The sequence below is a fragment of the Cupressus sempervirens genome, chromosome 7 (genome assembly GCF_028749045.1).
Source record: "Cupressus sempervirens isolate cs-2001-9-10 chromosome 7, ASM2874904v1, whole genome shotgun sequence".
Lineage (NCBI taxonomy): Eukaryota > Viridiplantae > Streptophyta > Pinopsida > Cupressales > Cupressaceae > Cupressus > Cupressus sempervirens.
In genome coordinates this window covers 814,435,586-814,462,011 of record NC_143124.1, presented here as the reverse complement: position 1 = coordinate 814,462,011, position 26,426 = coordinate 814,435,586, and the positions used below count along the sequence as shown (strand labels likewise).

The following is a 26,426-nucleotide window of genomic DNA, read 5'->3' as shown; positions in this document are numbered from 1 at the left end:
ATCAGAATGATTGAAGCCAAAGAGAAATAGTAGAGGCAAGTGCACTCAGAGAGATTTTGGATATAGAAAAGGCACATTAACTCGGGGGAGTTATGAAATTTTGAGGTATATAGTTCTTTACAAAATTTTGAACATTTTTTAAAGTTTTGTATATCTGCCGAATTAGATTTATATTATACTCAAGGAGATTAGATTCATCATGTATAGTTAAGTGTTTTTTCCACTCATGTCAAAGGGGGAGATTCTTGGTCTTAGATTGGTTTTGGCAATTGAGTGTCAACACACTTAAGAAATTTACTAAGTTCATGCCAAGCTAGTAACATATGCTAAGTATTATGTGTATAGATGTCGAGTTACAATGAGTGTTGAGTCACTCATGTGCCGAGTGAATAGTAGATGCCAAGCAAGTTCAAGTGCCGAGCTAGATAGAATTATAGTATGTGTCGAGCATCAGTATTAACAATTATCAAGTAACACATTATTGACCTAGTTGTTTGTGATGACACAAACAACTATGTAAACCATTTTTGAGCTAGCATATGGATAGATCTCGAAGCTTTGAAGATAAGATCAGATCTATTTGGATTCCCTATGTGATCAACATGTAACCAATCAGAAAAATGGAAGGAATTGAGTGGGAAATTTGGATGAATCTCTATTGTAGATTCATACCTAACCCTAAGCCACCAATGTCTTTTTAAAGGGAGATGAAGCCCCATAATTTAGAATGTATATGAGAGCATTACATAATGCATGTGAGAAGGTGATACTAGCAAAGATTTGAAGGAAGTAAAAGGGGTGAATTGATCAGTATACATTCAAGGTGACTTAGAAGAAGGACCGAATTGTAGAATAAGTTTTTAGAACAAAGGATCGAGGATACAACAATTCCATATCAGATCAAAAAGGATTAAGAAGGATTGCATTGAGATTTGAGATCATAAATGCCATATTGTAAGTGTATCAAATCAAACATTCTACTATACTTTCTAACAATTGTATCAACAAGATGAAATCTTTTGTATTAAGGTTGACTTAACAATCATTGTGAAATTCTTTAACAGGGTGACATTCCAAGTGAGTGTTCTAAAGTCCTTTAGCCAGGCACACTTTTAACAAGGTGTTAAAATCCTTTAACAACATAGGATCTAACAATCCTTTGTAAGCCTTTATTAGGGCAAGCTTTTCATAAGGCAGATCATGAGAATGGTCAAATTGTATAACCTTAATAGGTGAACTTTGTTGCTGCAATAGTGAAGAATTGTGGGTGTCATCCCCACCCCAGTTTTACCTTCTCATTGGAGGGTTTTTGGGTAATCATATCTGGTGTCAAGTTTTTATGTGGATGCATTTACTTTACATGTTTCAATATGTTTATGCATGCATTGTTTTAAAGATTAATTTTTTATTGGTTAGAGAATAGTATTTCTAATTCACCAGCCCCCCATCCCCACACCACCCTAGAAGTATACATTTCCCATTTTTATTTCCAACAAAGTGGTAGTGTTTATTATACCATTGAGATTTGACAGTTGGCTGTACCTATAGATTATCATTGGGCTGAAATAAACACAGTTTATTTGGGAAGATGCAGACGATAAGTAAGATATAAAAATGAAACCTTTATTTTGATCAATCTAACTTGGAAACCTCTACCAATTGGGATACTTTAAAAAATGAAAACATGAAACCTTATTATGAATCTATTTTTATGAAATTATATTGATAAACCAAATTAACTAAATAACTACACTTGTTTTAAATGCATGTCGAACTACCATGTTCTATCTTGTAATGGATTTTGGGAAAAATATAGTATTTGACCAATTAGGTATGTTTACCAAAGGCTTGGGAAGTGATTGACTTATGATGTTGTTATGTAAGCTTGTTTAATCATGATTGTTTCATTTTCAACCATTGTAATGCATTCACTTATTTTCTCTAGTGAGAACCATTTCTGTATGAGGTTTTGATCGATTATCTATTAGTGCATTCCAGTTGCTTCTATAGGACTGAGGTGAATATTGTGATTTTATGAGTTGTACTTTTTATGAGCTTAGGGTAGGTTATCTATGTGTATGTTGGGAAGTGGTTTGTAATGGAGATCAGAGCCCTAAAGAGGTTGCCTAGGTAAACCATTATAAGTTGTATTAATAAGTGATAATTATGCCAAAAGGCATATACAATGGCAGCAAAAAGGAGAATATGCCATGAAATCTTCTGTGTTAAGAAAAAGGAATGGAAGGTCGTTACATATGAAATCTCTTTTATATTCCATAATAATGGGATAGACATTATAGGCCCAAAATATAGGAGGCAATCATAAATAACATGCTCAAAAAAATAGGGCTAAAATAATAGGCCTAGAAATCATTTCAAATAAAAAATAAAAAATTAGACATAATATTAATGCTTTTATTTTTTTCTAAAAACTTCAAAATTTAAAGCCAAAATCTATTTTATTAACATATTAGTTTTTTCAAAAATTAATGAATTAAACTTTTCATCCTTAATAAAATTTAGTAATATCTAAGTTTAAACAAATCAAATTTGATTTAGAAACTTACTAAAAAATATATGGAGAAAACAAAAAGAGAGATCACATTTGCTTATCTTTCATTTTGAGTTGTTAATAGGTTCAATCTTTTTTCAACAAATAAAAAATATATTTATTTATTTTATAATATGTGAGGTGTAAGTATGAGTGATAGATACTAAAACTAGTATAAAATAGAATACAATTGTTCTAATTTTTTGGTTTCTAAATCAATTTAGAGTTTATTTAAATATAACAAGATTGTTAGTTTCATTTTTCAATAAATAAAGAGTTTCCAATTTCATTAATGAGATATAAGATAACTTAAATAGAAGATAAATTCAAATATAATTGTTTATATCTTTAATATTTTTACTTTTAAATGATTAATATTGCATAGGTTGTTATTTTTTTTTCTCAAAAGATAGATAGAATCTACCACTAAGATAAAAGGTATTATACAATTGTTTTCATTTGAATTTTCTTATATTATATATTACTATATATTATTATAATATTATGTAGTTAAATGTTTATTTAATAAAAAATTTATTTAGTACAAATTTCAACTATGTAATTTTCTCAACTCTTATACATTTTTTTGGGATTTAATCTAAAAAATACAATAACAAAATATATATATGAAAGGAAACATAGTTATGCATCTTAATATAATAGATGTTAACATAAAATCTAACCATAATAATAGCCATAGTCTAATTGTAAAAGGTCACATATTATGTTTTTAATGGAGGGAAGATAGAGTGGCACTTGGTTAAAGGGAGGGAGGGGGCCATATCTAGAGAGAGAGAGAGAGAGAGAGAGAGAGAGAGAGAGAGAGAGAGAGAGAGAGAGATGAGAACTCATATTACATTTTCAATAGCTAAAGATGTTCTTAATAGAGAGATCTTATAGTTTCAGGTAGAGAGAGGGATATAATGGTGAGATAAGGTAGGGGAGAGTGAGAGAGGGGGTGATTAGGGGGCATATATATAGAGAGAGGGGGAGGGTGATTAGAGGGTATAAGTAGAGCAAGGAAAGGGATCCTTTTATGTTATACATATATACATATATATATATATACATATATATATATATATATATATATATATATATATAGAGAGAGAGAGAGAGAGAGAGAGAGAGAGAGAGAGAGGGTGATTAGGGGGCATATATATAGAGAGAGGGGGAGGGTGATTAGAGGGTATAAGTAGAGCAAGGAAAGGGATCCTTTTATGTTATATATATATACACATATATATATATATATATATATATATATACATATATACATATATATATACATATATGTATATATATACATATATGTATATATGTGTGTATATATATATATATATATAAGGTAGGGGAGAGTGAGAGAGGGGGTGATTAGGGGGCATATATATAGAGAGAGGGGGAGGGTGATTAGAGGGTATAAGTAGAGCAAGGAAAGGGATCCTTTTATGTTTTATATATATATATATATATATATATATATATATATATGTATGTATGTATACATATATATATATATATGTATGTATGTATACATATATATATATATATATGTATATATATGTATATATAGATATATATATGTATATATATGTATATATGTATACATATGTATACATATGTATATATATATATAGATATATATATACATATATATATATATATGTATATATCTATATACATATATATATATATATATATGTATATATCTATATACATATATATATATATATATAGATATATATATATAGATATATATATATAGATATATCTATATATATATTTATGTATGTATATATCTATATATATATATATATATATATATATATATAGAGAGAGAGAGAGAGAGAGAGAGAGAGAGGTAGGGGATATATATATATATAGATAGGTAGAGGGGGGAATAGTGAGAATCCAATTAATATATATATACATACATATATATATATATATATATATATAGAGAGAGAGAGAGAGAGAGAGAGAGGATATATATATATATATATATATATATATATATATATATATATATATATATAGGTAGAGGGGGGAATAGTGAGAATCCAATTAATATATGATAGAATAGCAATCAGTTGAAAAACCTCCATCAATTGCCAACTTGGTTTAGTTAATGCAAGTCTCATAAATGCTTCAACTTCAGAGATAAATGTTTCCTACACATGTTGTGAGCCCCTTCCGCCTGACTTGACTTTACGGACACTTGAATAGAACATTATGTTGCATATAGAACAAGGCATTCCATTGTCTAAATTTGACCTTGCACAAATATAATAAATGACTAAAATAAAAATTTGTTGTGCACTGTTGAGAGAGAGAGAGAGAAGGGCCAAGGGATCCTATTATAATTTTTTGTAGAAAGAGAACTTAGAGATTGGAGTAGAGAGAGGGAGATTAGCTAGAGTGTGTATATAGATAGATAGATAGATAGATAGAGAGAGAGAGAGAGAGAGAGAGAGAGAGAGAGAGAGAGAGAGAGAGAGAGAGAGAGAGAGAGAGAGAGAGAGAGAGAGAGAGAGAGGTGACTAGGGCCATAACTAGAGAAAGTGGAAAGGGATAGGGGAGTGGAGAGTTAGAGAGATCCTCATACTTTATTTATAAGATAGAGAGAGAGGGGTGGGGTGACTAGGAGGCATAACTAGAGAGAGTGGAAAGGGATAGGGGAGTGAAGAGAGATCCTCATATCCTCATATTTTATTTGTGTGTGTGTGTGTGTGTGTGTGTGTGTGTGTGTGTGAGAGAGAGAGAGAGAGAGAGAGAGAGAGCTCTAACCATAATTGAAGTCTTAACTCTAATTCTAACCCTACCAATAACCTTAACCTTAAAATCCTATTGTAAACTTTATCCTGACCTCTATAACCTTAACCATATGCATGTATACCTTAATATGAACCTAGATTAACTATAATCTAATACTAACCTTAACCCTAAGACAAAATCATAATCATAACCCTAACCATAATAAATTTTAATTATAGTTGTAAACATAATAATACTAATCACTAGTTTAATATTAGTTTCACCTAACTCCTAACCCTAACCCTCACTCTAAGTCTAATTGTTCCCCTAGCCATATTCCTAATGCTAAATCTAACTATAACCCTTCTTCTAATGAGGAACCCTTTCACTAAGTCTATTTGTGTCCCTATGCATAACCATGTTCCTAACTCTAAGCATACAACATATAAATTAAAGGTATACATAAGTTGAATAAATTAGGGTAAAAGCACAAACCTGTGTCACCCTTTTATAAAGGAAAAGGATATCATAACTTAAACTATTCAACTTTAATGGTAGAAAAGGGACATTTGTGTTTAGAATTTGAAGAAGATGTAAACTAATGAAATGTGTAAAATTGGATGAAATTTATGCCTGTATTTTTTATTTTTTAATCAAGTCAAAATTTTATCATTTTTTAATTAAGTCAAAATTTTATCATTTTTAAAAAGTTTTAAAGTCTATTTTTAAATTTTTTTAAATGCTAAAAATATAAAGTTTCATTCTTGCCAAACAACTATATGCAAATGTTCATATTTTGGTACGATTTTGAGCTATGTTATAGTTGACATGTATACCTAGTGGACAAAAAAATAAATTGATTTTGGGCTTATATGTTTTAAGTTATAAGTGTTCAAATTCAAACTTATGAGAAATTGACAATTTTTTTTTCCTGCCAAACTTTTTCTATCAAATCTACATATTTTTTAAAACAAATTACATATTCTTGAAGATGATTCTCCCCTCTAGAGGTACACATAAAGTTTTTATTTTTTGAACATGATTTACTATTTTTATTTTCTTTTTTGAATAGAAATCTTGTTGAATCTTGAAAGACCTACTTGTAATATTTAATAAATATAACATATCTTAAATAATCAAAATACTACAAAATTTATATGACCATAATCTTGACTCCAAGATCTACAAAAGGGTATTTTTAGTTTTTGGAAAAACTTTAATTTGGATGGAGAAATTGATATTCAAATTGAATTTTTTTTTAGAAATTGCATCTTTTGCTTGTGTGGCTGTCACTTAGGATGCCACATAGGCAATTACGACCGAAAGGGTTTTGACCATAACCCTTTTGGCCATAAGGGGTTTGGTCATAACCCCTGCCAGCCCAAAAAAACACCAGCAGTTACATTGGTGGTTTCATATATAAAATAATTTGATTTTAATTTTAATTTTTAATTTAAATTATGCATAGTGAATTGTGAAATTTATAGGAGCATTTTGAAAAATAAATATGTTTTGAAGCCATGTTTATCAATTGTTTCCTAGAGTTTAACAACAATTACAAAAGGGTCATCAATAAGGTTTTTTTTTTTCACCTAGTTATTTTATGTACTCTATATTGAAGTATTGAAATATATTTCTAGTTGAATCTAAATTAAAATATTTTTCCTATAGGTCAAAGTATTGAATGGGTAATAAAAAGGCCAAACCAAGGAAATATGATAGAATAAGAGATGAAAAAATGAAAGGTCATATAAAACGTAATCAAAACCAACCTATTGAAGTTAATGAAGAATATGAGATTCATGAAGAGGACAAGATTCATGAAGATGAACAAATTGGTAGTTCTAATGATAGAAACATATTATTAGGTGTAGAAAAATTGATGGATTTGGATGAGGACCTACTTTTTAGTCAAATTCCATCTATAGAAATGGTAAAAGAGAACACTATTAAAAAGCATTTCCAAAACATGTGGGATGAATATTTCAAAAACAAAAGTATATTTGGAAAGGCACAATTATTTGTCAAGTTATTTAGGAGAAAAGATATGAGGCCTTTTTTGGAGATGTTGGGTGTTGATAACAGGAAAAACCATGCACATAATGTTAATAAAATAGTAGTACATTCTTACATTCTTTATGTTCGTACATGTATTCTTTGTGTTCTTATATGTATTAAATTTAGTGATTAACATGTATTGTTATTTATATTTTGTGTATGGTTTCATGTATATATATGTACATATATCCCATTAGGACTTCCCTTTAGGACCTCCCCTTAAGACTTCCCCTTAAGACATCCCATTCTAGGAGTTCCCCTTATGAACTCCCCTTAATACTTCCCCTTAAGACATCCCATTGTAGGAGTTCCCCTTATGACCTCCCTTAAGACTTCCCCTTAGGACCTCCCCTTAAGACAACTGCTTAAGACATCCCATTCTAGGAGTTCCCCTTACAACCTCCCCTTAAGACTTCCCCTTAAGACAACCCCTTAAGACATCCCATTCTAGGAGTTCCCCTTATGACCTCCCCTTAGGATCTCCCCTTAAGACAACCCCTTAAGAAATCCCATTCTAGGAGTTCTCCTTATGACCTCCCCTTAAGACTTCCTCTGAAGACAACCCCTTAAGACATCCCATTATAGGAGATCCCCTTACGACCTCCCATTAAGACTTCCCCTTAGGACCTCCTGTTAAGACAAACCCTTAAGACATCTTATTAGGAAAACCCCTTTACTGATTAGATGCACTCTTAAAATTGATTCTATGGCACGTATTACATTCTTTATGTTCCTACATGTATTCTTTGTGTTCTTATATATATTAAATCTAGTGATGAACATGTATTGTTATTTATATTTTGTATATGGTTTCATGTATATATATGTACATACATCCCATTAGGACTTCCCCTTAGGACCTCCCCTTAAGACTTCTCCTTAAGAAAACCCCTTAAGACATCCCATTCTAGGAGTTCCCCTTACGACCTCCCCTTAAGACTTCCCCTTAAGAGAACCCCTTAAGACATCCTATTAGGACAACCCCTTTATTGATTAAATGTACTCTTAAAATTTATTCTATAGCATGCATTGCATTCTTTATGTTCATATGTATTCTTTGTGTTCTTATATATATTAAATTTAGTGATTAAATATTGTAGTTCACATCATGTATTCTTTACTAGTACTCTTTATGTTCTTAAATATGTATTAAATTTATTGATTAAATGTCAACATAACACATGTACAAAATAACACATGATCTATGAAATAAAAATATGAATATTGAAAACATACAAACATTCAACATGAACATAAGACATGAACATAATATGTACATCTACAAAATAACACATCTATGAAATAATGTACACCCATGTAAAATGTATCCAAAATACCATATAAAATGTCTCCAAAATACCACATCAAATGTCTCTAAAATACCATGTATCAAATGTATTTAAAATAACATGTATCCATATAAAAGTATCCGAAATAACATGTATCCATATTAAAAGTATCTAAAATAACACATGTATCTGAAAAAACATGTCTCCATATCAAAGTATCTGAAATGACATGTATATATATAAAATGTCCCAACATCAATGAAATAGAGATGTAAAAGAAGATCAACCACATCCCCCTCCTAATCCATGACCCCAAAAGGCTCTATGATCTAGGTCTGAACCCTATGTCAAATGAAATAAATTTGTAATTTAATTATAAAATTATGTGTATATGTGCATGTATTATATCATATGTACATATATATCTATCAAATATATAATAAAAAATACATAACATACCCATGACTCATGTCGTGCAAGATCTTTTGGAGACTAAAGATCTCCAAAATGCAACATACTATCACTAAGACCCTCTAGAACACACATACTTGAATATATGTATGTCTCTTTAATGTACACGTATAAAAGCTCAAGTATGTTAAACAAGTATACTTGTGTAAATTCTAGTAACAAATAAATTCAAACATATAAATTTATATTTATTGTAGCATCATGTAATGCTCTGCCAATTTGACTGATATCTAAATCATGTAGTGATAGAGTAGCCTGGTCAAGATCGATCATCTCATCTGAAATCATAGTGGTAAATAGACCCTATCACACTGTGGGGGCTTGAGTATGGGAGGGTGTTGTAGGAGGTGGGGGGTTAGGTGTTGTAGGGCCCTTTGTAGGAGTAGGTGCTACAGGATCCTGAGTAGGTGTGGGGGCAGGTGTTGTAGGGCCCTTTATAGGAGTAGGTGTTTTAGAATGTGCAGGGATATCCTCATGTCTCTATGAGGGTTGTGATCCTACTGCGCATGAGAGAATATGGCTGATGTGTCCACCAATGTCATGAAGAGGAATCCTTGTGACTATCAATAATGCCTAATATGAACTGAGAAGATCAAATGCTAAATAGGATGAAATACAATGCAATGCATCCACATCTGATATAGTAGAAACCTCTAGTGGAGATGGTATATTTGCTATCTCATACACATCATCAACTCCTGTGCTAGAGGATGTAGCTGTCAAGATGGTACCACGAGATCATAACATATATTTGCCACATCAATCTGAAGACATCTCCTATAATTGCGTAGCAACTATGGAAATGCTAGAACATATCTGAGTCCTGACTGTATTATCAAGAATAGTCATACCCGCAGTAGCCATTTGTGGAGCTCTCAGCATGACCAAAAGGTTTGGACCCATCATTGCACGTTTATTAACAGGCACAAGGGTGTCCATGGGTCTAAATTTCTCTGACAATCTACCGAGGCCCTGTCCATCATGACCTAGAAAATTTGTATAATTGGCATCATGATATAAATGAAATTCTACAAAAAAATGTTTGCAGAAATAAAGGGGAAACTCATCCTTTTGTGGCCACTTGTGATGGGTAGCTAACCACTGAGGATATATAAATGGTGCAACAAGTTGATTTGTACACTTCGTAATTGAATAACCTCTAACCCTAGGCCTATCTATATAAAATAGAAACATACTCTTCACCATAGCAGTGGAGACCTCTCCATCAATCTATGTATACTTCACAGTGCCAGTGAAATTGTGAGAAAGGGAAGAGTAAAAATTCTCAATACTGGTATCATCAAATGAGTTGTACATCTCTATCATCTCAATCATATGGCATAACTCATCTCTCATAGAAATAATCTTCTCCCTATTAGGGAGAGTGGTAGAAACCAAAAGTGTAGAATCCAGATACTCTATAGTATGAGATAACCTAGCAACTATATCTATAAATAAATGCTCTCTCCTTAGAGGATGATATTGGTCTACGTGTTGTGTCTGACTAAGCACTACGACCCCCTCCCTAAACACTAGCCTCCCTAAGGACATAGGTGCACTACTAGATGCCATAATGATATAAGCAAAGAAGATCTCGATCTATAAATGTAGAGTTAAGATATATGTAAGTACATATAAAAATGAATGTTAAATTTAATTTAAAACATGTATGTACAAAGTTGAATGTAACTAAAGAATATAGATCATTTTAATTTAACAAACATGTTAAATTTATATATTGAAACTTGATGTATCTAGCTCATGTATGTGAACGCAAAATATGCACATGCTATTAAATATTACATTGGTTTACTATGTTAATTTTTTCTAAAATGTAACTAATTTTTAGCTATCTTGAGGTCTTAACAAGTTTTCAAAGTTTCATGTACATGCATGTTATTATAGTTTCCAAGTTTTCTAAGTTTGAAATTGGTTAAATTTTAAGTTTTCAAGTTTGAACAACTAGAACTTATTATAGTTTAGTTAGATACCTAATGTTTCAAGTTACATGTTAGTTATCTATATAGGTTTGTACTATGCTAATGTTTTCTCAAATGTAATTACTTTAGTTATCTAGGTCTCAACTTGAATTTTCTATGTTTGATGTAAAATCTACCTTTATGACTAAATAGATATTTAATTAAAAAATACTATATAGTTCTTTAAATCTAACATATTGATCTAACTAAAAAAAAAAAAAAAAAAAACTAGTCTAAATAATCAACTACTGAAACACTTAAAATATAATTAATTTAATTAATAAAACACTTAAAATATAATTAATTTAATTACTAAAACAGTTAAAAGACAATTAATTTAACTAATGCTAACATGTAATAACTAAAATACAAAAAAAAACCACTTACCACTTATGGCCAAAACACTCTAAACCACTCCTAGAATCCGTAACAGTACAAATGACCCTCCATAAGAAATTTTTTCTTTTTATAATACCATTACGGTTTCAGATGAAACACTTTTGGCCAAAAGGGTTCTGGTCAAAACCCCAACGACCACGTAGGCACAAGAAAGTGTCACATTTGTATGACTGAAGGGGTTACAGCCGAAACCCTTTTGACTGAAAGTGTTTCGATCATAACCCACCCCCCCCCAAGATATCCCAAGCGGTGACACAGATTTGTGCTTTTACCCATTAATAACATTATACTAAATTGAAGAAAACTAGCCATGTGTTCAAATTATGAAACTAAAGTACTACATATATGTATATGTTTAAAACATCTAAAAAAATACTTTGATAGTAACCTTACAAAAATAGAACTAATAATTGCATTTTGAACCTTAAGCCTAACTCCAACCATATCCATAATAGATTTTTAAATGAATTATCTGTTTAAAATAAAATTAGAACTTTTTTATTTAAAATTTAAAATTTAAAAAACTTAGGAAGAAAAATTAAAAAATTATTATCATCCAAAATCTTCAAAAATATTTTCCATAGTGCATGGTGACTGCTACTATATATATATATATATATATATATATATCCGAGAGTAATCCTTCTTGAGGTGCCTATTTTTCACCAAATTCTAATCCACATAGAAAAAAACCTTAGGGTTTGATGAAAAATAGGTGCCTTGAGAAGGATTACTCTCGGCATATTATATATATAAGTATATATAAGCTAGTATTTCATCAATGGGTTTAAAATGAATTAACAAGAGCTGGTATGTACCTCTTCCATGCCTCAAGTGCTAGTATAGGCTAGGATGGGAGTGGAGAGGATGCTTGATTGTGAGCTTGCCTCATTAGTATGCCTTATCTATAAGAAAGGATACTGATGCCACATAGAGTCAATAAGAGGGCAGAGTCCAGAGAGGCTGCCAAGGTAACCTTAGAGTTGACTCATGTGATAACACTTTCCCACATGCATATTTGGTTTCCTACATGTCTTTATTGCCTCTGGGATTAGATATTACTTATGTACTTATTGCCTTTAATATATATTGATGTCAGGATTCCTTGACCTAGATTCATGTTATGTCTCTTGGATTGTTATCTATTTGGAACTTTGGATTATCTCCTCAGCATAATGGAAGTGGGCCATTTAGGTTCTATGAGGTTGGGTGGTAGTGTTTTCTATACCATTGAGATCTGACGATTAGATGCTAATGCTGGATGTACCTATAAATTAGCATTGGATTGAAATAAGCACATAGTATATTTGGAAAGTCATAGATGATTAAGATTTAAAAATGTAACCTTTATTTTGATCAACCCAACTTGGAAAGCTCTATCAATTGTGATACTTTCAAAAATGAAAACTTGAAACCTTATTGTGAATCATTTTTTATGAAATTATATTGATAAACCAAATTAACTAAAAAAATACACTTGTTTAAAATGCATGCTGAATTGTCATGTTTTATCTTGTAAAGGGTTTTGGAAAAAATATAGTATTTAACCAGTTAGGTATGCTTACCAGAGGCTTGGAAAGTTATTGATTTATGATATTGTTATGTATGCTTGTTTAATCACGATTATTTCATTTACAACCATTATAATGTACTCACTTATTTTCTATGTTGAGAATTAGTTTTGTATGTTTAAGCTCATGTTATGATTTTCTTGATGTAACCTATGAGGTTTTGATCAGTTATCTATTGGTCCTTTTTAGTTACTTGTATAAGACTAAGGTGAATATTGTGATTTTATGAGTTATACTTTTTTTGAGCTTAGGGTAGGTTATCTATGTGTATGTTGGGACATGGCTTGCAATGGAAGTCAGAGCCGTAAATAGGTTTCCTAAATAACCCATTGTAAGTTTTATTAATAAGTGATAATATTTCAATAATGGGGAACTAAAATGAATTAACAAGAGTCAGTATGTACCTTGCCCATGCCTCGAGTGCTAGTATAGGCTAGTATGCCTTGTCTGTAAGAAAGGATATTGATGCCACATAGAGTCACTAGGGGGCCGAAGTCCAAAGAGGCTACTAGGGTAATGTTAGAGATAACTCATGTGATGACAATTTTCCACATGCATATAAGGTTTCCTATGTGTCTTTGTTGCCTCTAGGATTAGATGTTACTTGTGTACTTGGTGCCTTTGAGATAGATTTCTATTAGGATTCCTTGACCTAGATTCTTGTTATGTCTCTTTGATTGTTATCCATTTGTGACATGAGATTATCTCCTTAGCATAGTGGGAGTGGACCATTTAGGTTTCATGAGGTCAGGTGGTAGTGTTTTGACAACAGGATGTTGATGCTAGATGTACCTTGTGGAGAAGTTCTATTCTTCTAATCTTGTGATTATTTTGATTTATTGTACTTTGATTCTTTGAGATCCCATGAGATGTTGTATCTTATCTTAATGTATATTCTTTTAGCATTTCATACCTTGTGACTTGTATAGAGGATGACTATGCATTTTGGTTATGCCATGTGGCATCTTGTGTACTATTATATTACTTCATATAAATTTGTACTTATGGTTATTCTATGATGTAGACCTTGTTTACTTATAATATTTAGTCATATTAAAATATGTATGTGATTCAATGTTATAAAACCCCTGAGAGATGTAAGTGTTAATGTATTGTTTATGCATGTATGTGAGTCATTTAGAAGATGACATTGTTTTAATCTCTTAACATGACACCTTGTTATTGCAGTGATAAGTTGTGGGTATCATCCCCACTACAATTTTTCTCCTTGACTACCTGGATTTTCTGCAATATCAAAATTACTGTGTTATATATTTTTGAGTTTATGGTTTGTTTGGTTACTTTACATTTCCTCTCATCATATAAATGCACTAACTATCAGCAATGCTATTGGTTACACAAAAGGACTATTGGCTTAAGTGTTTCGAAAGACTATCAATTTGTATGAAGAAAATGGTTTGAACTTAAAATTATTAGGTATTGATTTTGCCCCTTCGATACTTCACCTATAGCTTACCAACACTTAAACTATAATATGTCTCATATATTTAAAATAAATAAATTTAAGAGATGTACCTTTCAAAATTCATAATTTTTGATCTAAGATATCATTGGGACCTTTTTATTTTTAATTGTAGAGTTTGGAAAGATTATGCAACATGCATCTATAGGAGTGATGTTAACAACTCAATATTTTTCTCCCCCCAAAAAAAGGTTTGTAGCCTAGAAATTAAGTACTTGAATTTCACAACCCAAAAATTTACATTTTTCATAAAATTAATATTAGGAGGAAATTTGGTTGCCCAGGAAGAAGCTCTCCGAAAATGCATCTCTGTTACTCCAAACTACCTTACGGGGGAGCAGCGTGCTTTCTGTGAGCAACTTCTTTCCCTCAATGATCTTAAAGAGGTTGCCTTTTCTATGGCAGATGACAAGTCCCCTGGGTGTGATGGATTTCCCTATGAGTTTTACAAACACCTCTAGGAGCAAATTGGCCCTAATCTGCACAACGTCTATCTCGAAGCATATCATTCTAAAAGCTTAGGAGCCATTATAAATAAAAGAAATATTAAATTTATACCTAAGGCTGGTGATCTAGAGGATATATGTAATTGGAGGCCCATCACCCTTTTGAATGTGGCTTATAAGATAACTACCAAGGCACTCTCTCTCAAAATTAGGCACATGCTACCTCTAATTGTGCGGCTTGAGCAAACTAGCTTCATCAAATCTAGATACATTCTTGATAACATTATTGTTGTCTGGGAAGGGATGGAATGGCTCAAAATTCCAAACAAAAGGCTATCTTTTTGAAGATAGATTTTGCCAAAGCCTATGACCGCATTGAATGGCCTTTCATCCTTGCTATGCTCTAGGCCTTGGGATTCAGTCCCAACTTTATTCAATCTGTGGAGATGCTTTTTGGTGATGCTAATGCTTGCATTACCATTAATAATTTGTAGTCTGAGGCCTTTGGGCTCTTTCGCTCCATCAGTGAAGGTTTCCCTTTAGCTCCAACACTTTACGTTCTTGCTACTGAAGGCTTTGGGTACCTGCTTGCTCATTCTGTTTCCTCAGGACCGGTTCGTGGTATTGCCTTGCCTGATTCTACATCCTAGCTTGTTAATGGTCATTTTTCTGGTGATTCCTTCCTTACTCTTCTTGAAGAGGAGGAAAACATCAACAATGTGCTATCTTATCTGAAGACTTTTTGTCAAGACTCTATCTTTTCCATTCAATGGCATAAAACGCTCTGCTATTGCCAGTCTTTTTTGCCAGCTCTACCCTGGCTTAGCCAATTTGAGTGGAAATGGGTCACTCACGGTGAAATTTTTCATTTTCTTAGCATCCCTTTTGCCTTTCAGGCTTCCCCTCTAGAGCTTTAGAATGTCGTCCTTGCTAAGATTGCAAAAAAGCTTGATTACTAGATTAACAAGCTGCTCTCTCTTGCTGGTAAATTCCATATTTGTTCGAAGATTCTGGCGGCCACCCATGTTTATTATTCTTCCTATTTGACTCTTCCAAAGCTTCCTATCTTAAGCTGGAATGCCTTCTCAGAGATTTCCTCTGGGCCTCTAGTTCCGATCATCATGGATTTCACAAATTCGCTTGGGAATTTTGTTGCCTCCCTAATGAATTTGGTGGCCTCGATTTGCTTTCCACTCAAAAACAAGGCCTTGTGCTTTGTGCCAAGTGGATCATTCGAGCTATTACTGGAGATGAAGCTTGGAAGATTCTGGTTCGCCATTGCATTTCTTCTAGCTTCCCTGTTAATAGACTTGCATGGAAGGGGATTGGTTTTCAAACCCTTCTCATCATGCGCGATCCTATTGTCATACATGGCTCATTTGTTATCAAGAGCATCTGGAAAGCTTGGGAGGCTATCAAGCCTTGGCTTCATTGGGCTGGGGATGACTTTCGTAATGGCCTCTCCTGGAATCAACAGAATATATGGTGGTCTCCCCTGTTTTCCATTCAGAGTAATCCTCTTGCTAAGACCCAAGGTGCCAGTGCTCGTCGTTTTTTCAAACGTGGCATCAGAACTATCAAAGATCTCTTTTCCAGAGTTAGTATGAGTTTTAGGACTTGGGAAGACATGCAGGTTCAGTACCGCCTTGTCTGTGTAGATCGACATACTTTTGACCTATTGCTTTCCTCCATCCTTATACATTTGGTGCACAAGGTTGGAATTTAGTTTGGTCATCCTTGGTGGCATGACTGGAAGTGGTATCCTGACACTCCTTTTGCCAACTACAAGCCCAATAAGGGATACCGATGGCTTTCGCCCCATCTTTCGATGGTTGACACGCTCAACAAGAGATGGCATTTGCAATCTTCGCTTTCTCAATGGCAAAAACACTTTGATACCATCTGGTGCACTATTACTGAGCCCAAGATCGCCCACTTTTCTTGGTGCCTCACCTTCCAAGGTCTTCCCTTGGGGCCTTGGCTCAAGTACATTGGGGTTCCTGATCCTAGATGCCCCTTCTATGGTCAGCCTAAGTCCTTTCTGCATATTTTCTAGTTTTGTAAACGTGCACAAAATTACTAGCACTGGATTCATGAATTTTTCAAGCCCTTTAGGCCAGAACCATTTTCCTGGCACATGATCTTGCTGGGTGATTCCCCCAGAATTCCCAGAAAGTACTCCCAGATCTGACATACATTCAAGATGGAAATTTTGTTTACTTTATGGAAAGATAGAAATGTTGTTTTATTCACACAGCTTTTTGGATGTTAACATTGCAATGTACACTAAAGCTTGTATTTGTAACAATGTTATTATGCAGATACAGGTGCAAGCTAACAAAGTTGCCTTGGAAGTTGCTCACTTGCAGGAGCTGCTCAACCACTGGGGCAATGCCCCTTGCACTGTGGCTCGAGTACCTTCGGATGCCTTGGTAGTCACCTTGATGCCTCGTGGCCATTGACAGCGGTGCCACTCCTTAGGCCGCCACTCGCACACTCTGCACCCGCAGGCTTCCTGCCACCACTCTCCCAGTGGTGGGGCTAGTAGCTAGAGGCGCCGCTCTACCTCCCCACCTCGTGGTGGCTTAGGCTGGTCCCTGGTTCCTCGTCCTTGCACTCATCAAGATAATGATAGCAAATGGCCCCGCCTGGCGCTGGTGATCTCTCCTCCGCAGCCTGAGGTCAAAGATGTGGAGGCTGCCACTGATCCCCCTTCTGCTATTGCTCCTGATGACGGTTGGTCTATACCTAGCCCACCCCCCAATCCCACCAATGATTGGGGTTTCAATGAAAAAGATGATCCTCCCCCCTCGGCTGCCACTGCTTTGGCAGCCTGAGGTTGCTATATATATATATATATATATATATATATATATATATATATATATATATATATATATATATATATATATATATATATATATATATATATATATATATATATATATATATATATATATATATATATAATGAATAGTTGCTATTTTCGGCTAATGCCATGTGTTTAGATCCGACTTAGGCTGCTTAAACTCTCTCACAGGGTGATCTTGTATCCTCTGACCCCTTTTTTGTGAATTGTATTCTTAGTATATTTTTTAATAGAATAGAACTATTCATAAAAAAAAATATTAGGAGGAAGGTTGACTAGATGAAGAGAAAGAAGTTATAAACATCAAAATTAACGAGTTTGAGATCTAAAGGTAGCTAGATTAGTTCCTTAGTTTGAAATGTGAACAATAAAAATATCTTTTTTATATATGAATGTAATTGTTTTTTTTCCTTGAACACTAATACATTAACAGGTCAATTAAAATATTTGTCAAAGATAATCTTCATCAAATTCCAAACTACATATATCTATATAATATTTTTCTAATTGAACAATATTTATTTTTATATCTTAATTTTATCTTAAATATATTATGTAACATGAAACACTAGTGATATTTTATAGATTGCTAAATTTAAAAAAAAATTCATTTACAAATACATAAATTTATAATGTATTATCTCTATACAACAAGAGCTGAGTAGTTGGAGTCCTTGCCTTAAGTAGCGGCACAAGAAAAGTTGTTTACTTGGCATAGGAAACTGCTTAGGCATCAAATTTTCTGAGAGAAATGAGAATTTTATGCTTCATCTTTCTTGATAGAAATGGAAAGCAAAAATTTAAATGTAAAAAATGAACCATTATTTTACATTAACTTGCAGTAGATAATTAGATATTTTTATCAAATCTTGATATTGAATTTAAGAAATTAAATTTCAAACAAATAAATATTCTATTGGCTCAAACTAATTTCAAGAAGTTCTTAATTACATAATTAAAAATTAACTAATTAAATAATTAGAAACCAAGAATTTATAATATTACTTTTAGTATATAATATACATATTTTAAAGTAAGAGACATAAAATAGAAGAGACCACCTATGCAATGATCTAAAACCCTAAATAATTTCTTTGTCCAGATTCTATGTTTAGCTTATATAATGCTAATTGCCTAAAAATGTGCTTGCAACCTAATAGATATAATATCCTAAAGATGATAATAGTTTTTTTTTTTCCCTTTTCAAATAATGTTTGAAAGTAATGTAACATTTTATGTAAGGGCTGGCAATGTTGCATAGCATGAGTTGTGACTAAATAGGTACAAAAGAATAGGATCAAAACAAAAAGAGAAAATAGAAATTGCTAGCAAAACTCTTCTAGTTTTGCCGGAAGCAACTCAAATGTTCTGTTGATTGAGATGGTAATTTTCACTATCTAATTGTTTTCAATGGTGCATGGTTTAGTAAGTAGAGATAAGAAATGTAAAAAAAATAGTTGTACAAAATGTATCTAAAAATATAATTTTATAGAATTAATCTGTAATCAAGTTTTTTTCCATAATCAAAATAAAAGCATAGTCTTAAAATCTTATTCTATAATATCAAACAACTAATTTAAAATGGATGATAATAATTGATGCTTAATTAGTTGAATTACTTCAATAATTACCACTCTTAATAGGTTTTTGTTTAATAGAGAAAAAATGGTTCAGTGAGATAAACAGTCAAATTATTTTCTAGTTTGATTAGTATATCCATTCATCGTAGTTCTTCCAGCCACATTGGATCATCCTCGGCATTATCTTAAATGTTTTGACAATGGCTTCCTATGTGACATTAACTTCTTATATGATAATATCATTTCTATTTATCTAGAAAAATGTCTCTGAACCAACTTACCAATTTGGCCTAGGAGGGCTACAATACTTTCAGAGATACTCTTGAACACACTCAAATTCTATTCAAAACACAGCCAAAACAAACTAAATTAGCTCAAGGTACGAAGCAATGGATAACATAATGAGCATGACATCCGAGAACAAGAATTGAACTTACCCTCCACTACAATATGGATCCTTTAATCCATTATAGACAATGATATTGCTTTCAAACTGGTACAATCAAAGTTATGTTAACAAAACTTGGCTAAAACTGTATCATTTATGAAAAAATTCTATAGTAGAATGAATTCACTTTTTTTTACTTATCAGACCATGCAACGTTTTTTCTTCTTCTTTTTTGGAATAAACTATTTTGATCACATTTTTTTTTATCAACCATCAATATGTTAGAGAGATTAATGAATAAAAAACATTGATGGTAGTCCATAATATGCAATTGGAATAGTTAATATATAATATTTTTGGCTAAAGGTTGTATCATTTAATAGAATGAATTATTCATATGTTTACTTGTTATTTAAAATAAGGTTGTATTTTATTATGTCAATAATTCATATTACACTTTGTGATATTTTATTAGAATGATGTAGAATTTAGATCTGAGTTTTTGATTTTTTATCAAGGATGATATATAACTAAAATAGTAGAAAATCTTGAATGGATCACAAAGTGTGATTCGAACAATTGATACAAAAATTTAACGACTTTGAGATCTTTTATTAAGGATGATATATAACTAAAAATATAGAAAATCTTGAATGGATCACAAAGTGTGATTCGAACAGTTGATACAAAAATTTGTAATAAAATAGAATGTCATACATTTGAGTTGCTACTATTTTTAGACACAATTATGTGCATGTTTTGCATCAACATTTTTATCACACTCTATGATTTATGGCTAAGACATTAGAGAGTTGAAAGAAGACTATTTAATAGAATAAAATGTCATGCATTTGAGTTGCTACTATTTTTGTCACACTCTATAATCTATGGCTAAGACATTAGAGAGTTGAAATAAGAGAAACACTCTCATGATTGATCAAAGAGTGTGATTCAAGCAATTGATGCAATCATTTTTACCAATATTATATCATTTTCCAATAGAATTTTACTATAGTTGCAAACATAGAGATGTCCTACTTGATGTCACTTTTTACATTACATCAATTTGTGAGATCCCTATTTGATCTATCATTAGGATGTTAAAGAGCCAAAAAAATATATAGAAAATGTCAAAAAATGGATCTCAATTGAAACAACTGTTTCAAAAAATGCCTACTAATATCTTATCCTATTTCAACCAAAAATCATAGTGGAGTTCAATGTAGGTACATTTTTTTGCTATTTCTATATAATATTATGTGTTTTTTTGGATCAACATATTTTTTATCTCACTATATGATCCATTATTAGGATGTAACAGTGGTGGAAGAATAAAAACATATTGTGCTTAAACATTGATACAAAATGACTAAAATAATACCATTTTAAAACAAATTTCATACTAGAGTAAAATATATAGAGGTTTTATTTGCTGCTATTTCTAGATAAGATTGTGTCTATTTTTTAGCATCGTGATTTTAGATCACACTTTGTGATCCATCACTAGATTGTTAGAAAGATAAAACAATAGAAAAATATTGATAAATCATATGATGTGATTTGTGAAAGAAAAGGACAAATTTTCGTTTTCCAATGAGGAAGGAAATGGACATACATTTTACTTCTTGTTATTTCTAGACAAGACCGTGTCATTGTTTTTACATCAAAATGTCACACTTTGTTCAATCCATTATAAAGATGTTTAAGAGTACAAAAAGGTATAAAAATCTACATTTAATAGATTAAAGATGTTTAAGAGTAATTTTTTTATACCAATCTATAGTTAATAGATTACAAAGTGTGATTTGAACAGTTGAGACAAATGACTAAACTTGCAATTTATCTTTTTTCAACAAAATTTCATATTAGAATGAATTATACATATTTATTACTTACTATTATTTCTCCATCAATGTTTTATATCAGAATATGTATATCATGATTAAAGAAATGACAACGTATGATTCTAATCATTGATTTAAAAATGATATTTTAAATAAAAAAGTAACAACATACAATATTATAAATTGTAAAAACTGATATCTTTTTTTGGCATACTTGTCCCCTAAACTCATTTATTTCTCAATGTTGGCATGGAATGACTCCAAATTCATCATGGAAATTCCTAAAATAGGTCTTTCTATACTCATTGTGAGGTGGTAGAATTGAATGACCAAGAAGGTGGTTGTTTACTTACTTGACCAATTTCATGCAGTTCTTTGGATTATGAAAAGTCATTAGATGAGAAATATGATTTCACTTTGTTATAAAAATTCAAGAAAGAACTCTCAGACACCTTCCAAGAAAATTTAGAAATATAATACATGCAATTAAATGGGTCAAAAGATACATCTTTTGTAGAATTCAAGCATTTGGGTCCATAGACACTTTTCTATAGTAGCTATTCTACTAAAAGTGTAAAAAACCTATCAAATGAAGACACCAATTGATTAATGACCCAAAAGATCAATTAATGGTCCATTTTATTACTTGTCTAGATTTTCAAGTCAAGCATAATAAAGAGAAAAATGATAACTTCACCTAAAAAAATTGTGAAGGGGATTGGCAAAGAACATAAACCTAACCTTTTTATATTGGAAGGAGAAAGATGAATGAAAAACCAATGTAATGGTGAGGACTTCCAATAGTGTATGTTGTGCACAACAAGCCACCTAGAGAAGTTCTGGTAGAGATATCACAAACATAAATAGGTTAACAAATTTTCAATTGAGAAAGAGCATTTCTAGAGAGACATATAAACATTCTAGTGGAAGTGTCCCAAAGATAAATATATAAGGTTGCATTCCTTTTGCGAGTCTTCAGGATAATCCTTATTTCCTTGTGTATTACAACCAAGATTATAAAAAAACCTTACGTAAATTTATAAATCTTGTAAATCAAACTTTAGCAATACTTGTAGATGGAAGAATTAGCAATGTAGTTGCCACAAATCTATTTAGAATTCACAAGAAAACATATGAAAAAGGAAAGAAATCACCAAATTGATTTTTGTAAACAATCCCAAAACTATAGACATCACACTATTTCAAAGTATGAAAGTTTTATATCGAAAGCCTAAGCAAATTCAAAATGTCACAAACAAGTGTGATATCTATTCTTGTTTCAGATTTAAAAGTTCTTTAAAAGCCTCTAACAAGTTTTTTTCTCTTTTGGAAATGGTACAAATTAATCATCTCTCTTAATTCATAAATTATGAGGTGAAATTGTTTTTGGAAACAATAAGAAGTTCGGGCATTTCATATTTATGCGTCCTAAGGAGAGTGGCTTGTAAGAAGAAAAACTTTAAGGAAATGATAAAAAACATAAGTTTCTTCAAATTTAGATGTCATCTTTATTATTCTACAGATTGAAATGTATAGCTAAAAAAGTAAGGATATCTTAGAACTACAATTAGATCAATGCAATTAGTGCTCTTTTACTTCCTTTCTTAGTAATAGAGAATACAAATAACATATGATTCATACCTAACTATATTTTTTAATGTATATCCACCCAAAGATTATATAACAATCATTCAATCAACTTAGGTCCATATTGATATGGAGATTTAATGATTTTTTTTTTCATGAATAACCATGAAAATATAATCAAGACTTATTTTGATCATATTTCAAGAAAGGAGCATGACGATTAATTTAGCATGTCTGCAAAGTGTAGAACAAAAAATACCACATGTGTACCATGGGAGCTTCCTTGCAACACATATATGCAATATGAAGTGGTGATAAAACAAGTGGCTTGTTGAAAATATTTCTATTAATTTTGTGAGGGAGAAATAAAAGAGTATTGAGAAAAATTACCTAAGCAAATACGAAATCAATGAATTAATTCTAAAAATTATGTTTAATAGGAAATTTTGTATAGAAGAAATGTGATCATATTATTTTGACATTTTTTATAAAAAGAAAATGTTTAGAAAATTAAGAGTGGGTCAGAAAGCTAATAAACATCTATAACACCTCCAGATGGTGTAGACAAACATATGTATGCAATCTTTTTTTTCTATTGTGAGATAGAGACAAGTATTAACATGTTGTTTGAAATCTCTAGATAGAGTAGTTTGACCATGTTATTCAAGTGGGAATCTAAAAAGATCACACTCAATCGACTCGGGAGTCGGCTATGCAGCCGACAACTTCCCTGACCCATGTCTCCATCTTCCATGTATATCATTCACTCAAAATTGTCTCTAGCTACTGTAAGTATTTTGTCTTTCACATTCAATATTAACTGGAGATTTTTATTAATATTTATAAGGGTTCAAAGTTAATATATTAAAATTATTCCAAAGAGTTGAAATTGCTTTACCTTTCTAGTATTCTACTTGTTGGATACAATTGTCTAATTGTGTGTTGTCTTTGATGTCACACAAATATCATATCAGTTGTTAGTCAGTGCTTACTGAGATCACTTGGTCAACAAGAAATTTTTTCTTATCTACCAAGCATTCCTAGAGATTACTCTACAAAGACTATGTCTACCGAGCTCACTTGGGCATTGAAGGAATTCTAGCAGGAAGCAGTGTTAACCAAGTTCAAGGAAAGTTGGAAAGAATTACTATTAACTGAGTTCACTCGGTTGACAAAGGATTTTGCAAGCTCACAGTGTTAACCAAGCATCTAATGGTTAACACAAGAAATCATTTTAGGACTAGTGTTTACCGAGTTGGGTTGACTATCGAAGGATTTTGCTGATTTGGGATATGAAGTTTAATTATTTCAAGTATTGTTTGTAGCCGACTATGGTGATAATTATTGGTCATTGTAAGTTGCAATTGAGCTAACTTGATAATCTAGATGGTATAAATGGAAGGTCAAGTGGTGATTCTAGTGTGTGTGAGTATGCAAGTGTATTGATTGATTGAGAAGGAAAGTGTGTGAGCAAACTTGAAGGATGGTCTGATATCCTGGTGGAGCAGCAAAGTAGTATTTGATCAAGAAGGATCCAGTATGAAGCAGAAAAGAGATCTATAATTAGCAATTCAATTGCATCTCAATCAGGTCATTTCATTGTTACTTTCTTACCATTGTAACAATGATCCAAAATCTCTTAATAGAGTTGGTTTAATAGCCAGTTGTAAATCCTCTAATAGGGTGACAGTTCAATTGAATTATTTTAAAGACCTCTTACAAGGCCACTCCTTATAGGGTGATTAAATCCTCTAACAAGGTCACACCTAATAGTGTGTTTTGTAACCTTTAACTAGGTTGGCTCCTAACAGGGCTCACTTCAGAAGAGTGAAAATTAGTAATTAGTTACATTGGTGGTTTTTCCCATATTGGGTTGCCACATTAAATCTGGTGTCTCTTGTGTTCATTTCTTTTCTCTCATGCTTGCAAATCATTGCTATTAATGTTAGATCTACTAAAATAAAACATACTCTACATTTATCGAGTTACAAATTTTTTAGTATGTTTACCAAGTGACTGCAGTAATTAGTTTTGTCAAATATCTAAAGGATCTATGAAAATATTTTGTGATAACTAATTCACACCCCCCCCCTCCTCTCAGTTACTCCATCTATATTTCCAACAATTGGTATCAGAGCTTTTGGTGCTTGTAGGAAAGGTTTCAAGGACCTAAGATAAAGATCAGGATGTCTTACAAGAGAGAAATTCCAAAGCTTAACAGAGACAACTTTTCAGCATGGTAGGGACTTATGAGACTTCATGTGACTTCCATTGGTGATTTAGGATGGAAATATCTTGATGAAGAATACACAACTCCTACTAGTACATTATCTATTGGAGATATTGCTGAGAAAAAGAACCATAACACGATGATGATAGATATTGCAGCTACTCTTAGCTATGAAGAATTTGATGAGATCAAAGAATACAAAACTACTTTTGAAATGTGGAACAAGCTAAAGGACATCTATGGTGGTGATGAAAATGTGAGAAGAGCCAAAGTAGAAAGCCTTAGAGGACAATTTGATCAGATGAGAATGAGAGAAGGTGAAAATATTGTCAAATATGTGGAAAGAGTCAAAGCCAGTGTTAGTGCAATCAAAGCTTCTAGAGGAGAAATCAAGGACGAAACTATTGTAAGTAAAGTTCTCAAAACATTACTTCCTATCTATGTAATTAGAGTATCTTCCATTCAAGAAAGGAGGTGTGAGACAAATCATAAGATAAATTTGGATGCCTTAGTAGGAAGATTGACAAATTTTGAGCTAGACAACTATGACAATTATGTTCCAGCTTCCAAGAATATTGAATCTGCATTTGAGGCCAAGCTTTTAGTTAAGGAGAAAGGCAAGAAAATGAAGGACACTCAATCATAAAGTGAAGAATAATTAGAGGAAATTTTAGATAGTGGTCTTGAAGTTGTTGAAGCTTTACTTGCAAGAAAATATTCTAGAGGTAGAGAAAAATGCAAAGGTAAAGTTCCCCTAATCTATTTTTCATATGAAGAAGTTGGTCATATTGCTGCTAGGTGCCCAAAAAAAGAAAACAAGGATTAGAAGAAAATTCACAAGTGCAATGGCAAGAAGGATTTCAAAAATCACAAATCATTCAAGGAAAAAGGTAAGAAAACCTATTTTATGGCTAAGGATTCTGATAA

General features: G+C 31.9%; 1 pseudogene; it reads right to left on the bottom strand.

Annotated features, from left to right (window-relative positions):
* LOC149549889 (receptor like protein 24-like) overlaps nucleotides 1-10,062 on the bottom strand; it is a 71,989-nt pseudogene extending 61,927 nt beyond the window's left edge.
* Between the last annotated feature and the right edge of the window lie 16,364 nt (nucleotides 10,063-26,426).